The sequence below is a fragment of the Sphaeramia orbicularis genome, unplaced genomic scaffold (genome assembly GCF_902148855.1).
Source record: "Sphaeramia orbicularis unplaced genomic scaffold, fSphaOr1.1, whole genome shotgun sequence".
NCBI lineage: Eukaryota > Metazoa > Chordata > Actinopteri > Kurtiformes > Apogonidae > Sphaeramia > Sphaeramia orbicularis.
Window position 1 is genome coordinate 46,222 of NW_021941676.1, and position 24,461 is coordinate 70,682.

A 24,461-nucleotide genomic window follows, 5' to 3' on the forward strand; every position below is an offset into this window, starting at 1 on the left:
GCGCCGAAAAAATACTGTTAAATAATGGAAAATAACCATCTCATAAAAATACAGTCATTTTCCACAATTAAAATAAAGTTTTTTTCCCTAACTTCATGACATTTTTCTTTTTTCTTTTTTTTTTACTTTTTAATGTTTAATAAAGAATATTTTCATGTATTAAAACAATCCAATTCCCTATAAATATATATATATATAAATATATTTCAGTGAGACTCAGTTGTCCAATCCACTGATAAAAACTGTATTTGGACAGTTTATCAGTGCTTATACATGTTATACATTCACAAAAATACATTTATTCAGCAGTTTTGTTGTGAAACCTCCTGTAATTACACAAGATATTTGTCAATTAACAAACAAGTCTGGTTCAACTGACAGAACAAATACTTCTGTTACCGTTAATTGTCAGTAATTTTATCTCATTTTATTCTTTTTTTTTTTTTTTTTTTTTACAGTATTAAACTTTAAATTAACAGTTTGATCTCATAAATAGAAAATAAATATTTGTGAAATTACAATACATTGGCAAATGTATTTTAACTGTATTTTTCTGTGGGAAAAAAAATCTTTTAAAAAATGTAAATTTTCTGGTTCTTCACAGTTACAGTTATTTCATGTTCTTTTCCATTTGACATGTAAAATCACAGTCTGTTTTTGTCATTTCATTGATATTTTCCTGTGTCTTAAAAATACAGGAAAAATCTGTCAAATAAACAGTGAAAATTCTGTTAAATTACAGATTTTTTTTAATGCCCCTCAGCCAAATATGTTGTAAGATTCTTTTAAAAGTTACTGCTATAAGCTGAGACTGTCTTTGTGTAAGTTTGGTGTAGAAATCTCAATACATTCTTCAGATAATGTGACCGCCTCATTGAATGGACAGACGACAAAATGATTACAATTACCCCTTTGGCACAAAAACCAAGAAAAAAGGGGTAAAACCAAAGTAAGGGCCTTTTTCTGTGGTTCTACAGAGGTTCACCAGGTCTGGCATGAAGACAGAAGAAGTGCAAAGGTGGGCCTGAAAAAGTCTAGTGTGGAAGTCCAAACCTGTGGGGTCAGGAGGCTGTCAGAATATTTGTGTGCATGAGACAGATATGCACGCTTATTAGCCTGTAGCTGTGCAAAAATACATATAGTTGTGCAAAAAATACGTATTTGTAAACTCTTGAAGGAGTTCAGTCATATATAAAATGTATTGTAAGTATTTTATCTGTCAGAATAGAATGAAAGAGTTTTGACAGTGATGGCTGTGGCCACAGCAGGCACACTCCCAACACCCCCCCCCAAATGGGTTCATTTGCACTTGTATAATACACTGCTGATGGGCAGAGTGTACTACGGATCGTATTAAATGGAAGTTGAACATGTGACTTTACATCTTGCTCTAAAAGGTCAGATGACCATCATGAACCAAAACGGAAAAGAAGAAATGAAATATTAGAAGTTGTTTGGAAGCCTCAGTTGTTAGATTGTGAGTTCTATTTGGTCTGTATTTTATGTGTAGTGAACCGTCAGGTGTGTGTGTGGGTTAGATGAACCTGTCTGTGCTGAACTTAGACAGAAGGTCAGATTCTACATAAAAGATCTGATTTTACAGCTTTGGAAAATAACTGTGGTAAAGAGAGTGGAGCAGAAAAACCAGATGATGAACTCAGGGGTTTGTTGTGGTCAATAAATGCTCAGCTAAACATGCAGGAGCGTACTTCCTGAAACTCTCTGTGGTTCAACCATGCCGTTGAAGTTGAACTCTGGGAGCAGACGTCAAACCAAGGTTTGATTGACAGGCGTCCAAAGCGCTGGTTAAACTCAGGTGAACTTTCAAATGTGTTTTTTCTTAGATTTAGCTCAAGTGACTGACGTATGTCTGACGTGTTCTGCCCAGAAACTATCATTAACCAAGAATGTGTATGATGAACTGTGTCACTGACAAATGGGAGTCTCCAAGAGTTCACTGAAGACTGTAAAAGGTAACAAAGGAAACTCTTTTTTTTCTTCTCTTTTTCTGAGACAAAGCCGTTAGACGAACAGTGTGTTTGTGAGACTAACTGATAACTGACCGACTTCTTTTTTGTAACTTTTCTACTTTTACCTGAAGCCATAAATCAAGCTTTGTTTCAACCAACCCTTCTTTTTGGTAAGTTCTTCATCTCTCCTGGTTTGGTCCGTCCATCCCAAACAGAACTGGTGAGTTCATTTAAATTAAAAAAACTAAATGAGAATGACTGTCCACCAACCAAAGGGATGTGGTTTTCTGGACACTTCATAGCTCCAGCTCCTTTTAACGTCTGCCAGACAGATTACAGCCACAGGAGGGCGCCATGACAGGTGACCCTGATGAACCCAAACCACCTGTGACCAGATCCTGGACCCAGTGTAAAACCACTGTGGGCTCATCTGGGCCCGTAACGACAGTCCTGCTGAAGCTGTACATCACAATTAACATCCATCCATCCATCCATCCATCTGTCCCTGTGTCTCTCTCTCTGTCTCTCTCTCTCTCCCTTTCTCTCTCTCTCTCCCTTTCTCTCTCTCTTTTTCTCTCTCTCTCCCTCTCCCTCTCCCTCTCTCTCTTTTTCTCTCTCTCTCCCTCTCTCCCTCTCCCTCTCTCTCCCCCTCTCTCTCCCTCCCTCCCTCTCTCTCTCCCTCTCTCTCTCTCTCTCTCTCTCCCTCTCTCTCCTCCCTCCCCTCTCTCTCTCCCTCTCTCTCCTCTCCCCTCTCTCTCTCTCCTCCCTCCCTCTCTCTCTCTTCCCTCTCTCTCTGTCTCTCTCTCTTCTCTCTCCCTCACTCCCTCTCTCTCCCTCTCCTCTCTCTTCTCTCGTCTCTCCTCCCTCCCTCTCTCTCCCTCTCCCCCTCTCCTCTCTCTCTCTCCCCTCTCTCTCTCTCTCCCTCCCTCTCTCTCTTTCTCTCTCTCTCTGTCTCTGTCTCTCTCTCTCTCTCCCTCCCTCCCTCTCTCTCCCTCTCTCTCTTTTTCTCTCTCTCTCCCTCTCCCTCCCTCCCTCTCTCTCTCTCTCTCTCTCTCTCTCTCTCTCTCTCTCTCTCTCTCTCTCTCTCTCCCTCTCTCCTTTTTCTGAGGGGGGGGGTGTTGGGGCTAATTGGAGAGGCGGGTCAGTGCCTGTTGGAGCAGTGGATGATGGTCTGACAGGCAGTGCAGGAGCAGAGGATGCTGGGAGAAGGATCCAGGATGGAGACCACCAACCACTGACAGACAGAGGTGAGGACACAGAGGATGGACAAGCGTGTGTGAGCCACGTTCACCTGGGTTCAGTCCACTACATTCAGGATGGTCATGATGTGGAGCAGACAACGAGGAGCTCTGACAGCTGTAGAAACAGCTTCAAACACTTACAATAACAACTCATAAACTACTGATAATATATGTCATCATTAACCCATAAAGGCCCAGGGCTACTTCTGTGTCAATTCCCAAATGACATTTTCTCTGTATCTGACCTTTAAGTGATTTATCACAATTTATTAGAATATTATCCTCTGTATTTTGCATTTTATTATTAAAAATCAGGTATTTTCCTTTAATTCACTGATCATGTAGATGTTCATAAAAGCTCAGATTACAGTTCAGGGGATATATAGCTCTATCTATCTATCTATCTATCTATCTATCTATCTATCTATCTATCTATCTATCTATCTATCTATCTATCTATCTATCTATCTATCTATCTATCTATCTATCTATCTATCTAAAATAAACATTCTGTCTCAGAATCATTTAATGATTCAGCCAAAGAGAACAGGATGGAAAATACTGATGACAGTAAAGACACCTGTCTGTAGAAAACAGTGTTATGGAATAAATCAGGTGGATGTAGGGATGTAATGATTATCAGTAGAACAATAAACGGTGGTAAAATCACAGACAGTTAGTATTACCATTTAAATTCTAATTCTCATGATAACTGTGTTTGATTAACTCACTTTTAGGGGAAAAAACCCACTGTACAGATCTGCTTTTATGTCAAATATTTGAGTATAGTTTTAATTTGTTACAATTTTAATTTTCTATACCTAATATTTGGAACCAATATTCACTTTGAAAGTCTGTGAAAAGGTTCGTTAAACATCTGTGTGTTATTTATGCAATAAATTATATACATTTTTCAAATTGGATTTTATATATTTTTTGTGTGTTTTTTGTCCTTTTATGTTTTTATAGTAGGTCCAAGTGAAAAAATAATAGACAGATGATCTAGATGAAGTTGTGCTGAAAAAACAGATCCAAACATGGGTATAGTAAACATTTGTTTCTATAGTATATAAAGGCCAAATGAAAAGGACTGAAAAACAGACAGAATAGGCTCAGACCACTAAGGGTTAATATTGGAATGTTTCTGACACAGAAGGGACAGTGGGACTGTTATTATATTTGTTTGTTTGTTTGTTTGTTTTTTTAAATCCAACTTGGTTAAATTCCTTCAGTGTGAGTATTAGTACTTATTGAACATTTTGAGCACAGTTTCAATAATACTGTGATAATAATGAGAACTGTAATAATTTTGGTCACAATAACCCTGATCTGAAATGTTCATCTGGTTCCATCTGTAGGTGGATGACAACAAAACCATTTCACCTCTGCTTATGTCTCAAAAACACTCATTCCTGTGAGTGTGTCCTGACCCCAGCAGCACAGCCCTTCCAAGTGATGGACAGTTCATATTCACTAACAGTCATGTCCTCCTCCACCTGGACGCCCTTTCCACCCTCGCTGTGGGCGGCCCTTCCATTCAACATGGATGCCGGTGGGTGGCGGTGTATGATCAGAGGAGCCATCTGTTAACAGGCAGATCAGGACTGTGTAGACTGTCTACGAACGGACAGTCAGAGTTATAGGCCTCATCAGCGTACACAGATTTACAGATTTACAGATGACAGATTTCTTTATTCCATGCGTTTCCATGACAACTGTTCTTCCTGGTTTAATCTGATTAAAGGTTGGATCCTATTTCAGATGTCCATGTAAACACCTTATTCCAGTTGAAAAAGAAAAGTTCAGATTAAATTTAAACCTGATTAAAGTCAGTGGTTTAATCCTCTTTTAACTGTGCTCTAAATTCTTCCTGGACATGTAAAGCCTTTATTCTGTTTGGACTTTATTCCTTCCATTCTGCACATGCTCAGTGTCTTGTCCTGTGGCGATGACGCACACATTCTGCGCTGGTGGAAGAATCTGCACTGCAGTCTAGTCTTCCCAAAGCGTTCCAGTGGAATATTCTGATGGGATCTACCAGCCTGGAAAACCCTGAAGGAACAGTTCAACACTGGCTTTGGATTCATTCATTTGTCCTGAACTAATGAGTTCCACAAGTGGGACAAACAGTTTGAACTGCAGCCCTAACGTTAGCTTAGCTTAGCCTAGCTTAGCATAATGGCTTCATTCCTCTGCTCAGACGTAGCCAGGCTTTTAGAGGTGATTTGTAGTATTTTAGGAGTGATTTTGGTCAATTCAGTTCTCCCTAATCATTCCTTTAGTCCGCTGGGGTCAATATGATCACAAACTGAGGCTCAGATCATGGTCATGTGACTTACTGCAGGAAGAAAATCTGGGAAATAAAAACTAATGCAAAGCTAAAACGCTAAAGCAAAGCTAATTTAGCGCATGCATCCCTTCAACAAAAAGATTTTCCATCTTCCGTCAACACAACAGTCCACAGATTGTATGAGTGCAGTAAGTCGCAGATCTGAAGAAATAATTAGAGAGAATCGGATTTCACTAAATCACTGAGAAAAGACGACAAATCACCTTTAAAAAACTGGCTACATGTGACCATGGAAATACAGTGACTATGCTAAGCTAAGCTAACAGAAGGGCTAAGCTAAGCTAACAGAAGGGCTAAGCTAAGCTAACAGAAGGGCTGCCAGAACCCTTCTGCTCACTTCTCTACCTCATTCATACCTCATGTAAACCTTTATTCAGGTTTAACATTTCCATGGAAACAGAAGAGAAAATACTTTAGTTCCGAATTAATTTCTTCTGGAAAAATAAGTCGGATTTAAAAAACATCATGTAACTGTAGCCAGTGTCATTTGACAGCACAGAGGACATCAAACAAGCTTTCGATCGATGATGAGTGACATCAGGCCACCGCAGCTGGTGCACCACCACTGAACCCTTTTGTTTGAAATTTGCAGTGAAGAACACAAGATACTGCAAAGCACAAATAGAAGACGTCATACGGTTCACATACAGTACACACATGCTGGTACTTTTTCAATGGATTTGGTCAGAATTTGGGGATAGGGTGAAAAACAGTTTGAGGGCAGACGGTTGGAGGGGGGAGGGGGGAGAATGTGTGTGTGTTGTAGTGATGTGACGTTCACAAACGATTCGAATCTTTTGAACGGCTCTTTGAAATGAATGATGGGAACCAAGTCTTTGTAAAGAGCTGTTCATTGTTTTTGTTTTTTTTTTTGTTTTTTTTTTTTTTTTAAGGAGGGGGTGTCCGTTTGCCTGTCAGTTCACTAACAGACTGTTCTAGTTCTGAGAATGTCACTCCAGTTCAGGTATTTCAGTAACTGCAGTCGTTCATCACTGTTGTGTTTTGTGCAGTTTTTTTCTGTATGTTTCCACACATTTCTTGTTCTTGTTTTGAGGAGAATAAAATGTTCTTTCATCAGAAAATGTTTTCTTTTCTTCTTCATTTTTATTCTACAGACTAGTCCACAGAATGTACTAGGATGTTTTTGCTCCAGTTCCATTATTTGTCTAATGTCACCTCTCATGTCATGGATTTAACCCACACATTTGAACTAACCATTCTGTTTTATGGTAAGATAATATTTACTGCCGCACCAACTAAACACCTATAAAATGGAATGTCAGTCATCACATGTAGCCTATTTAGTCATTAAAACACTGGTGTTTCAAAATAATGCCAAAAACATAATAGAGCCAGTCTGTTGAACGACTCTTTTCAGTGAACGACTCCTGATTGAACGACTCCCTTCAAAGAACCAACAGTCCCATCACTAGTGTGTTGTGTGTGTGTCCTTGGAAGATTGTGTGCACAATAAGAGACACAATAGGTCCATGTGTCCTTCAGTTGTTACCAGTCCAGTCCTACTGGTGTCCTGACCACTGCACATGAACACGCCTGCGTCTCTTCAAATGCAGATCCCAAAAAATGGAAGGGGCGGGAGGGGGTTTGGAGCCCTGGTGGAGGTTCAAGGGGGCGAAGTCAAGCATAATTAACCTTATAAATGCTTCAAATCACATAAAAGTGTATTTTTTTTTAATTACCATACACTACTGAAATGAATCCAATTGAACCTCACTAAAGTGACCACTTTTAGTACCAAAGCAAAGAGTTCACTTTAAGGTCGGACTCAGTTATGGCTTTGAATTCCATTACATTCCAAGTACTGTACTTTCTGGGCTGTAAGTCGTACCTGACTGTAAGCCGCAGGTGTCCACGTTGTGACATGACATATTTCCACAGACAGATGGTAAACAGACAGATGATTTAAGTGTTTCTTTCCATCCCTTCACTGCTTTTGTCCGAACAGTGTGTGTACCGTCAGTAAACGTCAGGAACAGGCTGGTTCACAAACCCACAACAGTCACTGATCTGTGTCTTCCTCTTCTTCTGCTCATTAAACCACTGCAGTCGTCTTCTTCAGTGTTCTTCAGCTGAACATCCTCAAAGGCTCCGTCACACTCCTTCTCCGTCTCTCCTCTGTTGTTGCTCAGTGGCACTTTGGTGCTGCAGTTCTATTTCCTTCTTTACAGACACATCCATTGGTTCTAACTTAAAAGCTGCAAAATCTGCATTTCTTGGTGTGTTTTCCATGATGAGGGTTTGTGCATGACACACAAAATAACTGTTCACAGTTCAGATTCAAACTCCTCCTCTTCATCACCTCTTCCTCCTGTCTGTCTCACTTTTGCGCTTCCTGTTAGAGCGCCCCCTGGAGGACGTTAGCCTGTATAAATCTATACTGGAGCTGCATCGCTGCATAAGCCACAGGGTTCAAAACCAGAACATCAAATGAGAAACAACAGGCTCCAGCAGAGGTACAGGCCTGAACTGTGTGACTGACTCAAACACCGGCTGCGTTCAGGGACCTCACATTCAGTCCATGCAGTTCTACAGTTCCCACTGTATAAGAATCCACTCCATACCTTCTGTAGCTGCACATTTGTTTGTCATGCAGACCCAAATGCTGCTGGAACAGACAGTTGTCTCTTCATGATTAGACTTTAGTCTAGTCTGGGCGGGTGCACAGTACCCCCCCCCCCCCGATACAAGAGACAGACGAGCCTTGTGATGCATATATCTGCACCACATGTGGACAGATAGTTCAGTAGGTAACGACACAGTCTACAGGAGACCAGGGGTTCGAATCCTGGCAACACCGGTCAGGTCTTTTTCATCCATGTTCAAACAGGGGAGCACAGCGCTGAGGCTGGAACGGTTACAAAATATGCCCTGAGTGAGTCATTTTGCCCATTTTTCTACAGCGCTTAGAACTTTCAAAATCTAGCAGTCATTTACAATTTAGTGCATGTTATAACACTGCCAAAATGACTTATTCTCCAGCTTCTAGTACAGGCGTGACTGAAATGACTGGAATGACCCAATAAAGCCTACAAAGCCTAACGTGTCAGGTTTCAGAAACCACTGGAATATTCCCAGTTGAAGAGCTCCAGCCATCCAGACTGCACATGCACAGGGTGTGTCAGCGCTGACACATCAGGTTTTAAAGAGTTAAGAAAGTCCTCCTTTGATTTTTTAGTTTCAAATCTTTTTTCTCACCTTTTCACACATTTGGATGCTTGGGAGCAGACGTTACAGAAGCTTAAAGTCAAATCTCTTTGACTAATCGCAGCCGTGTTGTGGGGATGCCTCCTGTGTGAAGGCGATGTGGGATTCTCCAGCGCAGCAGGACTCCACGTGATCAAAGAACAGCTTTAAGAAAACCCAAGGTGCTGCTGAAGGTGAGTACAAAAGGAATTTGAACTGAAGAAAGAAAACAAACTTTCTTTCTTTATGCAGAATTCTAAATGCGTGCCAAGGTGTGTTGTTGGTGCGTCACACTGAGGTTTAATTAACAAGACTGTGTTTGTGCCTCAGATGTATGGATGACGAACAGCAGAAGAACACACAACAAATGCTCCACTGTCTTCAGGCTTCAGCAGACTCCTCTATTCTGAACTGTCGCAAATGTCGTATTGTTAGCCTCATATCATAATTACCTAAATCATACACAGATGGACAAAAGTATGTGGACATGTTGAATTCAGGTGTTTCTTTTCTAACAAGGGTCTGCACTGTAAAAAAAAAAACAAAAAAACAAAAAAAAAAAAAAAAAACAGTATTACTCTGGCAGCTGGGGTGCCAAAAAAAAAAAAAAAAAAAAATACTGTAAAATAATGGAAAATATCCATCTCATAAAAATATGTTAATTTTCCATAATTCAAATACATTTTTTTGCTCTAACTTTACATGAGATTTTGCATTTTTTTTTTTTTTTTTTTTTTACTTTTTAATGTTTAATAAAGAATATTTACATGTATTAAAACAATCCAATTCCCTATAAATATATATATAAATAATTTTCAGTGAGACTCAGTTGTCCAATCCACTGATAAAAACTGTATTTGGACAGTTTATCAGTGCTTATACATGTTATACATTCACAAAAATACATTTATTCAACAGTTTTGTTGTGAAACCTCCTGTAATTACACAAGATATTTGTCAATTAACAAACAAGTCTGGTTCAACTGACAGAACAAATACTTCTTTTATGATTAATTGTCAGTAATTTTATCTCATTTTATTTTATTTTTTTTACAGTATTAAACTTTAAATTAACAGTTTAATCTCATACATAGAAAAGAAATATTTGTGAAATTATGATACATTTGCAAATGTATTTTATCTGTATTTTTCTGTGAAAAAAGAAAAAAATTCTTTAAAAGGTTTTCATTTTTTGGTTATCGACAGTTACAGTTTTTTCATGTTATTTTTCATTTGACATGTAAAATCACAGTCTATATTTGTAATTTCATTGCTATTTTCCTGTAAAATCTGTAAAATAAAAAGTGAAAATTCTGTTAAATTACAGATTTTTTTTTTACAGTGTGGGATACAAAACAATAATGACAAATATCATAATATAGTTTTATATTGGGATCAGTATTATTGCCATAGTGTTTAGTAAAATATCGGTAAAGTTTTGCAGCTATGTCCAGTGGAAAAGCGACCGTAGAAACACAGCAAATGAGAGGAATGAAAGGATTACAAACCATTTGTACATGTAATGGCCATGTAGTCGAGTACTGTCCAATTCCATCTGGACCTGTGTGAGTCCTCACACACTCTGACAAACACACACTGATAATAGTGATCAGGGTTAGAAGGCTGAGTGTGGGACTGGGTTCATTTCCGGTTTTAAATTGAATCTGTTGACTGTGTTTGGTCTTGGACAGACCCGTTAACACCACCCATGCAACAACCACGAGTGTCTTCTTTATTTTCCACTGCAGCACACGTCCTCATTCTCCAAAATCTCATTCTCTTCTTCAACACTTTGGATTTTAGAGCATGAGGTGAGGTGCACTAAATACAGTCCTTTTCTTTGGTTTCCCAGTCCTCCTGTCGAAGTACTTCCCCTTCACAAACCACCTAACAGACAAATAATGAATTCCACATTGACGCTGCCGCTGGATGCTGTGGATTCCATCCTCAGCTCCTTTTCTCATCCAAAAATAGACCTGGCATGAAAAAACTATATCTGCTGGATAGTGAAATAATGTGCCACGAGCCTGGGGATAAAGAAAAGTGTTTTTCCTTCTTTGTGTAGAACAGTGACACCTCTCTTCCACACACCCCAGACACAAACCTTGGAGTCCAGCCTATTTAAGTCACTATTCTATGTGTAAGACTCTGCGCCTGGAGGGCTGAAACTAAAGTCATTTAAGCGCCTTTCCACTTCTGTTTACATTTTAGATCGACCAAAGGAAGAAGCAAACGGTGATGATATTCCAGCTGCTCAAGCATGAAGTTATTTCTGTTCAAACTCGACAAAGGCAGCGATGATTTTCAAAGAAAGAAAAATATGTTTCTTGCAGTTTTGCTGCTGATTTTTTTCTTTTCTAAAAGCCAGCTGCTCACACTGAATATAAAGACACTCACAAAGTCTGACGCTGTCATGTGTTCTTTGAGCCTGGACCAGGTACCAGTACCAGGACCTCACGGGTCAGAACTGGACTCCAGGGTAATAGCCAATCAGACATCAGCCCTGAGGAGGTGGAGCGGCGGTGACAGAGGAGGGCTTTTTGGTTTTGTTGGCAGCAGGTGGATGAAGCCACAGAATGGATCTGTCATTTTTACTGGCAGGCTGCCACAGTCACACATCCATCAACAGCCCAGCCCATGGTACGGACACTAGCCCAGGAACAATGTGTTCATTAACACTGTGTGTGTGTGTGTGTGTGTGTGCGTGTGTGTGTGTGTGTGTAACTTTTTTTTAAAAATGAGCTCCAACCTTCGGTTTCAATACAGAACTGATGGAAGAAGTAACACAGCTCTACATTTGTGGCAGCACAGAGCATCAGCAGAAGTCCATCCACTGCAGCAGACAGATGGGCTGTCGGTACCAGCCTGGGCTGACAGATAAGCTGAACTCTGTGACCTGTAAATACATGGAACATACATACGGTCCACCACCGGAGGCCCACACATCACCTGGACCTGCACTAAATCTACATTACATTTCCTGTCCTTGCCAAAATACAGATTATTACACATGTCCTTTCTTCTTACAGTATTTATGATCATGGAACCTGATGGCTCGACCCACTATACACTGTAAAAAAACGGGGTGCCGATAAAATACTGTAAAATAATGGAAAATAACCATCTCATAAAAATATGGTAATTTTCCATAATTAAAATACAGTTTTTTGCCCTAACTTTACATGAGATTTTTCTTTTTTTTTTTTTTTTTACTTTTTAATGTTTAATAAAGAATATTTACATGTATTAAAACAATCCGATTCCCTATAAATATATATATATATATATATATATATATATATATATATATATATATATATATATATATATATATATATATAGGGTGGGGAAGCAAAATGTACAATATTTTGAGGCAGGGATTGAAAGACAGTGTATGACCAATTAGTTTATTGAAAGTCATGAGAATTTATTCGCCACAAGAAAATGTCCATAATAGAAAATGTTTTTATTCTATGTGTCCTCCTTCTTTCTCAATAACTGCCTTCACACGCTTCCTGAAACTTGCGCAAGTGTTCCTCAAATATTGGGGTGACAACTTCTCCCATTCTTCTTTAATAGTATCTTCCAGACTTTCTGGTAATAGTTTTGCTCATAGTCATTCTCTTCTTTCCATTATAAACAGTCTTTATGGACACTCCAACTATTTTTGAAATCTCCTTTGGTGTGACGAGTGCATTCAGCAAATCACACACTCTTTGACATTTGCTTTCCTGATTACTCATATGAAGAATATGATGAAAAGGTATGGATAATAGTGTTAGGTATGATTATGACATCAGTATATGTTTGGGTTCAAAACAACTGACGTAGTGTCTGCTGAGAAAAAACAACTAAATGTTTATTGGAAATTTTGCTTCCCCACCCTGTATATACTTTTCAGTGAGACTCAGTTGTCCAATCCACTGATAAAAACTGTATTTGGACAGTTTATCAGTGCTTATACATGTTATACATTCACAAAAATACATTTATTCAACATTTTTGATGTGAAACCTCCTGTAATTACACAAGATATTTGTCAATGAACAAACAAGTCTGGTTCAACTGACAGAACTAATACTTCTGTTACTGTTAACTGTCAGTAATTTTATCTAGTTTTTTTTTTTTTTTTTTTTTTTTACAGTATTAAACTTTAAATTAAGAGTTTAATCTCATAAATAGAAAACAAATATTTGTGAAATTATGATACATTTGCAAATGTATTTTAACTGTATTTTTCTGTGAAAAAGAAAAAATTTCTTTTAAAAAATGTAAATTTTTTCGTTCTTCACAGTTACAGTTTTTTCCTGTTCTTTTCCATTTGACATGTAAAATCACAGTCTGTTTTTGTCATTTCACTGATATTTTCCTGTATCTGAAAAATACAGGACAAATCTGTCAAATAAACAGTGAAAATTCTGTTAAATTAAAGTTGTTGTGTTTTTTTACAGTGCAGACACATGGAGTGTTGCTACTAGTCATCTTGTGCTTGTGTGGGTCTGGGCTGTGGGGGCAGCAGCCTTAGCAGTGGAGCCCAGACTACCTTCTACCTTCAGCCACTTCCAGCAGCTCCTCTGAGGGAACCCCAGGTTCCAAGGACAGCCCAGAGACAGACTCCCACCAGCACACACGTGGGCTGCATGGGCAAACACCCCCCACCCCCAGCACCCTAGCAAGTGTAAAGAGCTGGTCCACAGTTCCACATATGGGATGTAAACCACATTGCTCCTCCTCAATCTGAGGTTCAACTGTCGACCGTACCCTCTTCTCCAGTACCCTGGTCTAGGCCGTACCTGGGAGGCTGGGGACTGGGATCCCCCTATAGTTGGAACATACCCTCTGGTCCCCCTTATTAACCCTTTCATGCACAGTGGTCACTCCAGTGGACAGTTCTTCTTCAGCTGTTCTCTTGTATTGACTAGTATATGTTCAAATGTGAGAAAACATCAGATTTGCTGTGTTAAAATGTTTTTATTTCATAGTTTTCATTCAATATATCAGTAAATATGTTTCTTTACTTCAGAATTAAATGCACAGTGTCCAGCTGAGTAGACATTTTGGCAACTCCATGAATAATAGGTTCATAATAAAAAAATTCAGTCGCTTTGTGTTTTTAATGCCTAGAGCAGGCATGTCCAAAGTCCGGCCCGGGGGCCAATCACGGCCCGCGGTCAGATTTTATACGGCCCACAGCTTGGGTTTTATATTATATTATTTATGGCCCGCTTGGACTGTTCAACCGAGTACATGAATCATAAAAGGTTCCAAATGCAGTTCCTCCTTTCACCTCATGGTGGCAGCACCACTCTAACTCTATCTGGCTCTGTGACTTTGCCGTGAACCTTTTTCGCTAATTTCTAACCACGGTGCCTGTAAATAAAAAAACGAAAGTTGACAGTGAGGGCCGCCGCTTCCAGAAGAGATGGGAATTACAGGTTTTTTTTTACTGAAAATTGAGGCAATTATGTTTGCCTAATTTGTCAAGAGACTGTTGCCTTGTTTAAGGAATTCAATGTAAAGAGACACGAGCAGACAAAACATGCTAACACATACGACAAGCTAGCAGGGAGTGAGCGCTCCGAAAAAGTGAAGCAAATTCAAGCTGCTTTAAACTCACAACAGTGACTCTTCACGTGAACCTCGGAGTTCAATGAATTCACCACCAGGACAGGCTACCAAGTTGCCAGGTTAGTTGCCTCTAACTGCTGGTGTTATGTACCTGTAGATGTGACACAAAATATTACTTTCTGAATGATTTTGTGAAAGACAAGAGTAAGAGTCATATGTTTTCATCTTAAACGTTAACAGACTTTACATTACTGAGTAATATATGAGTACTGATTACTCATATAAGTCATGTTTAAAATGAATGTGGGGTTAAGATTTGTATCAACTTGGATGTTTAAGATACTCTATACAGTTTGTTCTATGTTATCTGACTCCAGATGTGAAAGGAGGGCAGAATTGTTTTTTTTTTGTTGTTTTTTTTTAATTAGTTCACACCTGAGTGACTTAGATTTGGTTACATTGCCATTTAAAAAAATGATATTGTGACAATGAAAATAAAATTGTTGTAGAACAGCGCATTTAGATGTAATTTTTACTGTTTAAAAAAAGTCTGAAGGGACCACTGGCCCCTGGCAGTCTCCACATTATCAGATCTGGCCCTCGTTAAAAAAAGTTTGGACACCCCTGGCCTAGAGGAATAAAAACACTCAGGAAAAAAAATCTTGATTAAGGCTCTTATAATTCAAGCATGAAAGGGTTAAAGATGGGGACCACCACCCTGGTTTGCCACTCTAAGAGGTGTGTAAGCCCAGACCGCCCTCCACCAACCAGAGCCGAAACACTTCAACACTTAACCTGACTGTAAACGTCTTACACTGCTGACAGTTGGTTTGATTTATGTGTTGTCTGCTGACCTGTTTCCTATCATAGCCAGTGTAATAGGCTGATTTTTTCCAAATTTGACATAATATGTTTTTGTAAAATCATGAAACTTGGTCTGTCTGTGGAGTTTCAGTTGTGGTTTTATGATGTATTTTTAACTTTATAAACCCTGAAACATTTTGCCCATTTTCCATCTTGTTGCATGCCAACCCAACAACTTTTAATCATGTAAGAGGTAAAAAAAAGAGCTTTATTTAGTGTCATAAATCCAGCCTAGCATGGAGTAAATTAATTCACACCATCCCAGAACTAGAGGAACCCGTGAATTCAAATTCAGTTAACGCTGCCTCAGAATAGCATGAGTTCCACCACAAACATCCACAACAGCCCACCGCCCAGGGTCATGATGAATGCCACAGGCTTCCAGGACTTCATTAGGCTGAAAGGACCACATATCAGCCACACCTAATAGATGAGGGACCCCCCCCACCCCACACACACACACACACACACACACACACACACACACAAACACTCCACCACAGAACCCAATGACATTTTACCCACAGGGCCAGACCAAATCATGCACACATTAACACTGGTATTAGTCCTGTGATTAGGATGAGGAATGCTCCCATGCCTAATGAGGAAGAGTTGGTGTATAGCAGTGTGTGTGTGTGTGTGTGTGTGTGTGTGTGTGTGTGTGTGTTCCTAATGAGTGGTAGTGGCCCCCCTTCGACACTTTTGATTGACAACAAGGGGAGATTAAGGGGGTTTGGGAGGGGAACGGGAGTTGATGTCCCATTTGTGCACCTACATGAATGGTTAACACCTGCACACACACACACACACACACACACACACACACACACACACACACACACACACACCTTGGGGTTTATTGCTCAGTTTGTCTGCAATCTCCTCTGAGCAATTGAGAACCTAATGACATAATTAGGGTCTGTATTTAAATGAAAGCATTGTAGGGGGTGAAATCAAGACCCACTGAGTGCACACAGCGGACTGACAGTGGGGGGGGGGGGCGGGGGGGGGGGGGGTGGAGACACTTACGATTTACTTAAACTTTAATGTGTGAACTGGAAATGGAATCTGGGCTGATGAAAGTAAAGGACAGATGGAGAGAGAGGAACACACAAGTTTGTCTTCAGTCTTAGGATCATATTCAGGATAACACCACAAAGAGTGTGTGTGTGTGTGTGTGTGTGTGTGTGTGTGTGTGTGTCAAATACTTCATTCCCGTTCACATCACAGTGAACATGACTGACATGTGTGTGAGTGTAGCTGTGAACTGTGGTCCTTCAATAAAATATGGGGAGTTGGAAAATTTCACATAAATCTGTGAGTGTGACACAGGATATGTGTTCACATCCAACCTGTATGACCCCAACCCTGACCCCAACCCTGACCCCAACCCTGACCCTAACCCCAACCCTGACCCCAACCCTGACCCCAACCCTGACCCTAACCCTAACCCCAACCCTAACCAGTGAGGAAAACCTGTTCTGTGGTGGACTGGACCTGGAAAGCCTGGCTACAGTAGCTGAGAGGAGGGTGAAGGGTAAAACCTGTGCAGTCCTGGACCATCCTTCTCACCCTCTGCATGATGGTCCAGCGTTCTCACTAGGATTTTTTCACAGCGCAGGGGCACCATGTACACGGTGCAGAACATTTGTAAATGTCTAAGTCTGTGAAAAACTATTTCCTGCATTTTGAGGCGCAGATTTAGAGGAATGAAGCCAAGTTTGTGTCTTTGTTACAACAATGATTAAAAGCAAAAACTGTTTTGTTTTTTTCAATTTGTGAATGGGAATTATTGATGGGAATTACTGCATACAGGAACTTGACACTTTCACGAAATTAGTGATAATAGGAGTGTCACACACACACACACACACACACACACACACAACACACACACACACACACAAACACACACACACAGGCTAAAGTTTAGATCTAATTTTCCACAGGTAATGGGTTCGTTTAAAGAGATAAATTGATTGAAGTCTCATCGTCAGCCAATGAGCATAAGGCAAGTGATGTTGGTGGGCGGGGTCAGACAATACCAAGGCACACAAAGGGGCGTGGCTTCTATTGTTGTCATTTCCTGTCTGCAGCGCTTCGAGCCAAGACAGAGGAATAGATTTATTCACATTCAAATCTGGTTCTCATTACACTGGACGATCACACAAACACACACACACACAAACACACACACACACAAAACACACACACACACACACACACACACAGTGATGTAGTGTTGTTTCAGCAGTCACAGGGGGTCCTGTGGTGGTGTAATCAGTGTCAGTGGTGTGTGTTTTGTCCTTTGGGTGTTACCGTAGTCAGTTCAGACATGGAAGGAAGTAGCAGACACGTGTGTGTCATTGTGTTTGTGTGGACACAAAGAACGTTTGTGTGTGAGTATTTGATGTTCAGCTGTTGTGTTAATGAACAGTCACACCTGTCTGTGATGGAAACTGTTGTTCTTCGATTAAAAAGACGTTGGAAATCTGAAGTCCATCTGAAGATGCTAATCGTTAGCATGTCTGTGGATTTTCCCATTTATGTTAGCATTGAGCTAGCGATCTTTTCTCCTTCATTTGAATGTATAATGTTGTTAATGTGCAGGAACACAGAACAGAAGTCACACATGTTGTGTTTGTGTGTTCAGTTTTACACTGAAGTCTGAAGGAAAAGTGGGGACTGAAGTTTAGGACGTCTGCTTTTTCTGTTAAACCTGTGATCCATCTGCACAACTACAGCTGGACACACACAATACACACAAAAACACCACTATACACACACACAGAATACACAAACACCACTGGACACACACACAATACACACAACACCACTGGACACACACACAATACACACAAACACCACTGGACACACACACAATACACACAAACACCACTGGACACACACACAATACACACAAACACCACTGGACACACACAGAATACACACAAAAACACCACTATACACACACACAGAATACACACAAAAACACCACTGTACACACACAATACACACAAAAACACCACTCTACACACACAGAATACACACACAAACACCACTGTACACACACAGAATACACACAAAACACCACTATACACACACACAGAATACACACAAAAACACCACTGTACACACACAATACACACAAAAACACCACTCTACACACACAGAATACACACAAAAACACCACTGTACACACACAGAATACACACAAAAACACCACTGGAAACACACACAATACACACAAAAACACCACTCTACACACACAGAATACACACACAAACACCACTATACACACACACAGAATACACACAAAAACACCACTGTACACACACAATACACACAAAAACACCACTGTACACACACACAATACACACAAAAACACCACTATACACACACAGAATACACACAAAAACACCACTGTACACACACAGAATACACACAAAAACACCACTATACACACACACAGAATACACACACAAACACCACTGTACACACACACAGAATACACACAAAAACACCACTATACACACACAGAATACACACAAAAACACCACTGTACACACACACAGAATACACACAAAAAACACCACTGTACACACACAGAATACACACAAAAACACCACTATACACACACACAGAATACACACAAAAACACCACTCTACACACACAGAATACACACAAAACACCACTCTACACACACAGAATACACACAAAAACACCACTCTACACACACACAGAATACACACAAAAAACACCACTGTACACACACAGAATACACACAAAAACACCACTATACACACACACAGAATACACACAAAAACACCACTATACACACACACAGAATACACACAAAAACACCACTATACACAAACACAGAATACACACAAAAAACACCACTGTACACACACAGAATACACACAAAAACACCACTCTACACACACACAGAATACACACAAAAAACACCACTCTACACACACAGAATACACACAAAAACACCACTATACACACACACAGAATACACACAAAAAACACCACTGTACACACACAGAATACACACAAAAACACCACTATACACACACAGAATACACACAAAAAACACCACTGTACACACACAGAATACACACAAAAACACCACTATACACACACAGAATACACACAAAAACACCACTGTACACACACAGAATACACACAAAAACACCACTATACACACACAGAATACACACAAAACACCACTGTACACACACAGAATACACACAAAAACACCACTGTACACACACACAGAATACACACAAAAACACCACTATACACACACAGAATACACACAAAAACACCACTATACACACACAGAATACACACAAAAACACCACTCTACACACACAGAATACACACAAAAACACCACTCTACACACACAGAATACACACAAAAACACCACTCTACACACACAGAATACACACTAAAACACCACTATACACACACACAGAATACACACAAAAACACCACTATACACACACAAAGAATACACACATAAAACACCACTATACACACACAGAATACACACTAAAAACACCACTATACACACACACAGAATACACACAAAAACACCACTATACACACACACAGAATACACACAAAAACACCATTGTACACACACACAATACACACATAAATCACCACTCTACACACACAGAATACACACAAAAACACCACTGTACACACACAGAATACACACAAAAACACCACTGTACACACACAGAATACACACAAAAACACCACTATACACACACACAGAATACACACAAAAACACCACTCTACACACACAGAATACACACAAAAACACCACTCTACACACACAGAATACACACATAAATCACCACTCTACACACACAGAATACACACAAAAACACCACTATACACACACAGAATACACACAAAAACACCACTCTACACACACAGAATACACACAAAAACACCACTATACACACACACAGAATACACACAAAAACACCACTCTACACACACAGAATACACACAAAAACACCACTCTACACACACAGAATACACACAAAAACACCACTATACACACACACAGAATACACACAAAAACACCACTCTACACACACAGAATACACACAAAAACACCACTATACACAAACACAGAATACACACAAAAACACCACTATACACACACACAGAATACACACAAAAACACCACTATACACAAACACAGAATACACACAAAAACACCACTAAACACACACAGAATACACACAAAAACACCACTATACACACACACAGAATACACACATAAATCACCACTCTACACACACAGAATACACACAAAAACACCACTCTACACACACAGAATACACACAAAAACACCACTGTACACACACAGAATACACACAAAAACACCACTGTACACACACAGAATACACACTAAAAACACCACTGTACACACACAGAATACACACAAAAACACCACTGTACACACATGCAGAATACACACAAAAACACCACTGTACACACACAGAATACACACAAAAACACCACTGTACACACACAGAATACACACAAAAACACCACTATACACACACAGAATACACACAAAAACACCACTATACACACACAGAATACACACAAAAACACCACTATACACACACACAGAATACACACAAAAACACCACTGTACACACACAGAATACACACAAAAACACCACTATACACACACAGAATACACACAAAAACACCACTCTACACACACAGAATACACACAAAAACACCACTCTACACACACAGAATACACACAAAAACACCACTCTACACACACAGAATACACACATAAAACACCACTGTACACACACAGAATACACACAAAAACACCACTCTACACACACAGAATACACACAAAAACACCACTCTACACACACAGAATACACACAAAAACACCACTATACACACACAGAATACACACACAAACACCACTCTACACACACAGAATACACACATAAAACACCACTCTACACACACAGAATACACACATAAAACACCACTATACACACACAGAATACACACAAAAACACCACTCTACACACACAGAATACACACAAAAACACCACTATACACACACAGAATACACACAAAAACACCACTCTACACACACAGAATACACACAAAAACACCACTCTACACACACAGAATACACACAAAAACACCACTATACACACACAGAATACACACAAAAACACCACTCTACACACACAGAATACACACACAAACACCACTCTACACACACAGAATACACACATAAAACACCACTCTACACACACAGAATACACACATAAAACACCACTGTACACACACAGAATACACACATAAAACACCACTATACACACACACAGAATACACACAAAAACACCACTATACACACACAGAATACACACAAAAACACCACTCTACACACACAGAATACACACAAAAACACCACTCTACACACACAGAATACACACAAAAACACCACTATACACACACAGAATACACACAAAAACACCACTATACACACACACAGAATACACACAAAAACACCACTGTACACACATGCAGAATACACACAAAAACACCACTCTACACACACAGAATACACACAAAAACACCACTGTACACACACAGAATACACACAAAAACACCACTATACACACACAGAATACACACATAAAACACCACTATACACACACACACAGAATACACACAAAAACACCACTCTACACACACAGAATACACACAAAAACACCACTCTACACACACAGAATACACACAAAAACACCACTATACACACACAGAATACACACAAAAACACCACTATACACACACAGAATACACACAAAAACACCACTATACACACACACAGAATACACACAAAAACACCACTGTACACACACAGAATACACACATAAAACACCACTCTACACACACAGAATACACACATAAAACACCACTCTACACACACAGAATACACACTAAAAACACCACTCTACACACACACAGAATACACACAAAAACACCACTATACACACACACAGAATACACACAAAAACACCACTCTACACACACAGAATACACACATAAAACACCACTATACACACACACACAGAATACACACAAAAACACCACTCTACACACACAGAATACACACAAAAACACCACTCTACACACACAGAATACACACATAAAACACCACTCTACACACACACAGAATACACACAAAAACACCACTCTACACACACAGAATACACACATAAAACACCACTCTACACACACACAATACACACAAAAACACCACTCTACACACACAGAATACACACAAAAACACCACTATACACACACAGAATACACACAAAAACACCACTCTACACACACAGAATACACACATAAAACACCACTGTACACACACACAGAATACACACAAAAACACCACTCTACACACACAGAATACACACATAAAACACCACTCTACACACACAGAATACACACATAAAACACCACTCTACACACACAGAATACACACAAAAACACCACTATACACACACACAGAATACACACAAAAACACCACTCTACACACACAGAATACACACAAAAACACCACTATACACACACAGAATACACACATAAAACACCACTCTACACACACACAGAATACACACAAAAACACCACTCTACACACACAGAATACACACAAAAACACCACTCTACACACACAGAATACACACAAAACACCACTCTACACACACAGAATACACACATAAAACACCACTCTACACACACAGAATACACACAAAAACACCACTCTACACACACAGAATACACACAAAAACACCACTATACACACACAGAATACACACAAAAACACCACTCTACACACACAGAATACACACAAAAACACCACTCTACACACACAGAATACACACATAAAACACCACTGTACACACACACAGAATACACACAAAAACACCACTCTACACACACAGAATACACACATAAAACACCACTCTACACACACAGAATACACACATAAAACACCACTGTACACACACAGAATACACACAAAAACACCACTATACACACACAGAATACACACATAAAACACCACTCTACACACACAGAATACACACAAAAACACCACTATACACACACAGAATACACACAAAAACACCACTCTACACACACAGAATACACACATAAAACACTGCTACGCTGGTTAAAGACAGCGTCGGGCCCCCCAGGGACAGCGTCAGGGGCACTGACGTTCAGTGACACTAGTGAGAACCCTGTGATCTGTGGCTGGGCGCCTCATTATCCCACCCAGGCGCAGGACTAAATGTTTCAAATGCTCCTTTATTCCAACCCCATCAGACTGTACAACAGCAGCCTGGTCTGAATGACATCCTGCTCTGAGCAGACTGCATCTGGAAATGTCACTCACTTGCACACTTACCAAAGTCACCTACTGCACACTTGGTACTTTAGTTATCAGTATTATTGCTATTTTTTGTCACTATTAGTTGCTTTAACAATTTTTAAAATATTTTTTATATATTTTTTTATTTTTCAGTTGTATTTGATGCATATTGTCTCGTGCTGCTGTACATTCAAATTTCCCATTTGGGGGATCAAGTAAATCTTATATTATCTTATATTATCATTATCTTATCTGAACATTTTCCCCATTTGTATATCCCCATCTCTCTTTGTCTCTGTCTCTCTCTCTCTCTGTAAAAAAAAAAAAAAAAAAAAAAAAAAAAAAAATATATAAATAAAATATATATATATATATATATATATATATATATATATGTACACACACACACACACTATATATATATATATATATATATATATATATATATATATATATATATATATATATATGATGTATGTGTGTATAGTGTCTACAGTTTTTGAATGGGAGTGAATTTTTTTTGGACATAGGAACAAGAAACTTGTCACACACATCCCTCATGCCAAACTGAACCAAAAAGCCAATGAGGACACACCCCTATTTATAATCATGTTGCCATGACAACACCAAAACTGTACCATTCAAATGAATGGGGTTTCGCTACAAGTACGCTACTGATGAAAAACTCTTTGTGTTCCACTAATGGTACACAGACTGAAAATTACACTGTGGAAAAGTAGAATTTTACAGCAAGAAGAATTTTCAAAATATTGAAAAACGACTTGGCCCCGCCCCTTCAAAA

The 24,461-nt window shown here is 39.4% G+C and overlaps 1 protein-coding gene across 1 annotated transcript in view; it reads right to left on the reverse strand.

The window, feature by feature from the left end:
* The window catches only part of LOC115416782 (voltage-dependent T-type calcium channel subunit alpha-1G-like), a gene marked incomplete at its 3' end in the record, with an annotated part of 49,693 nt that overhangs the window by 24,549 nt on the left and 683 nt on the right, over positions 1-24,461 (reverse strand). The gene's annotated exons all lie outside the window — the stretch shown is intronic.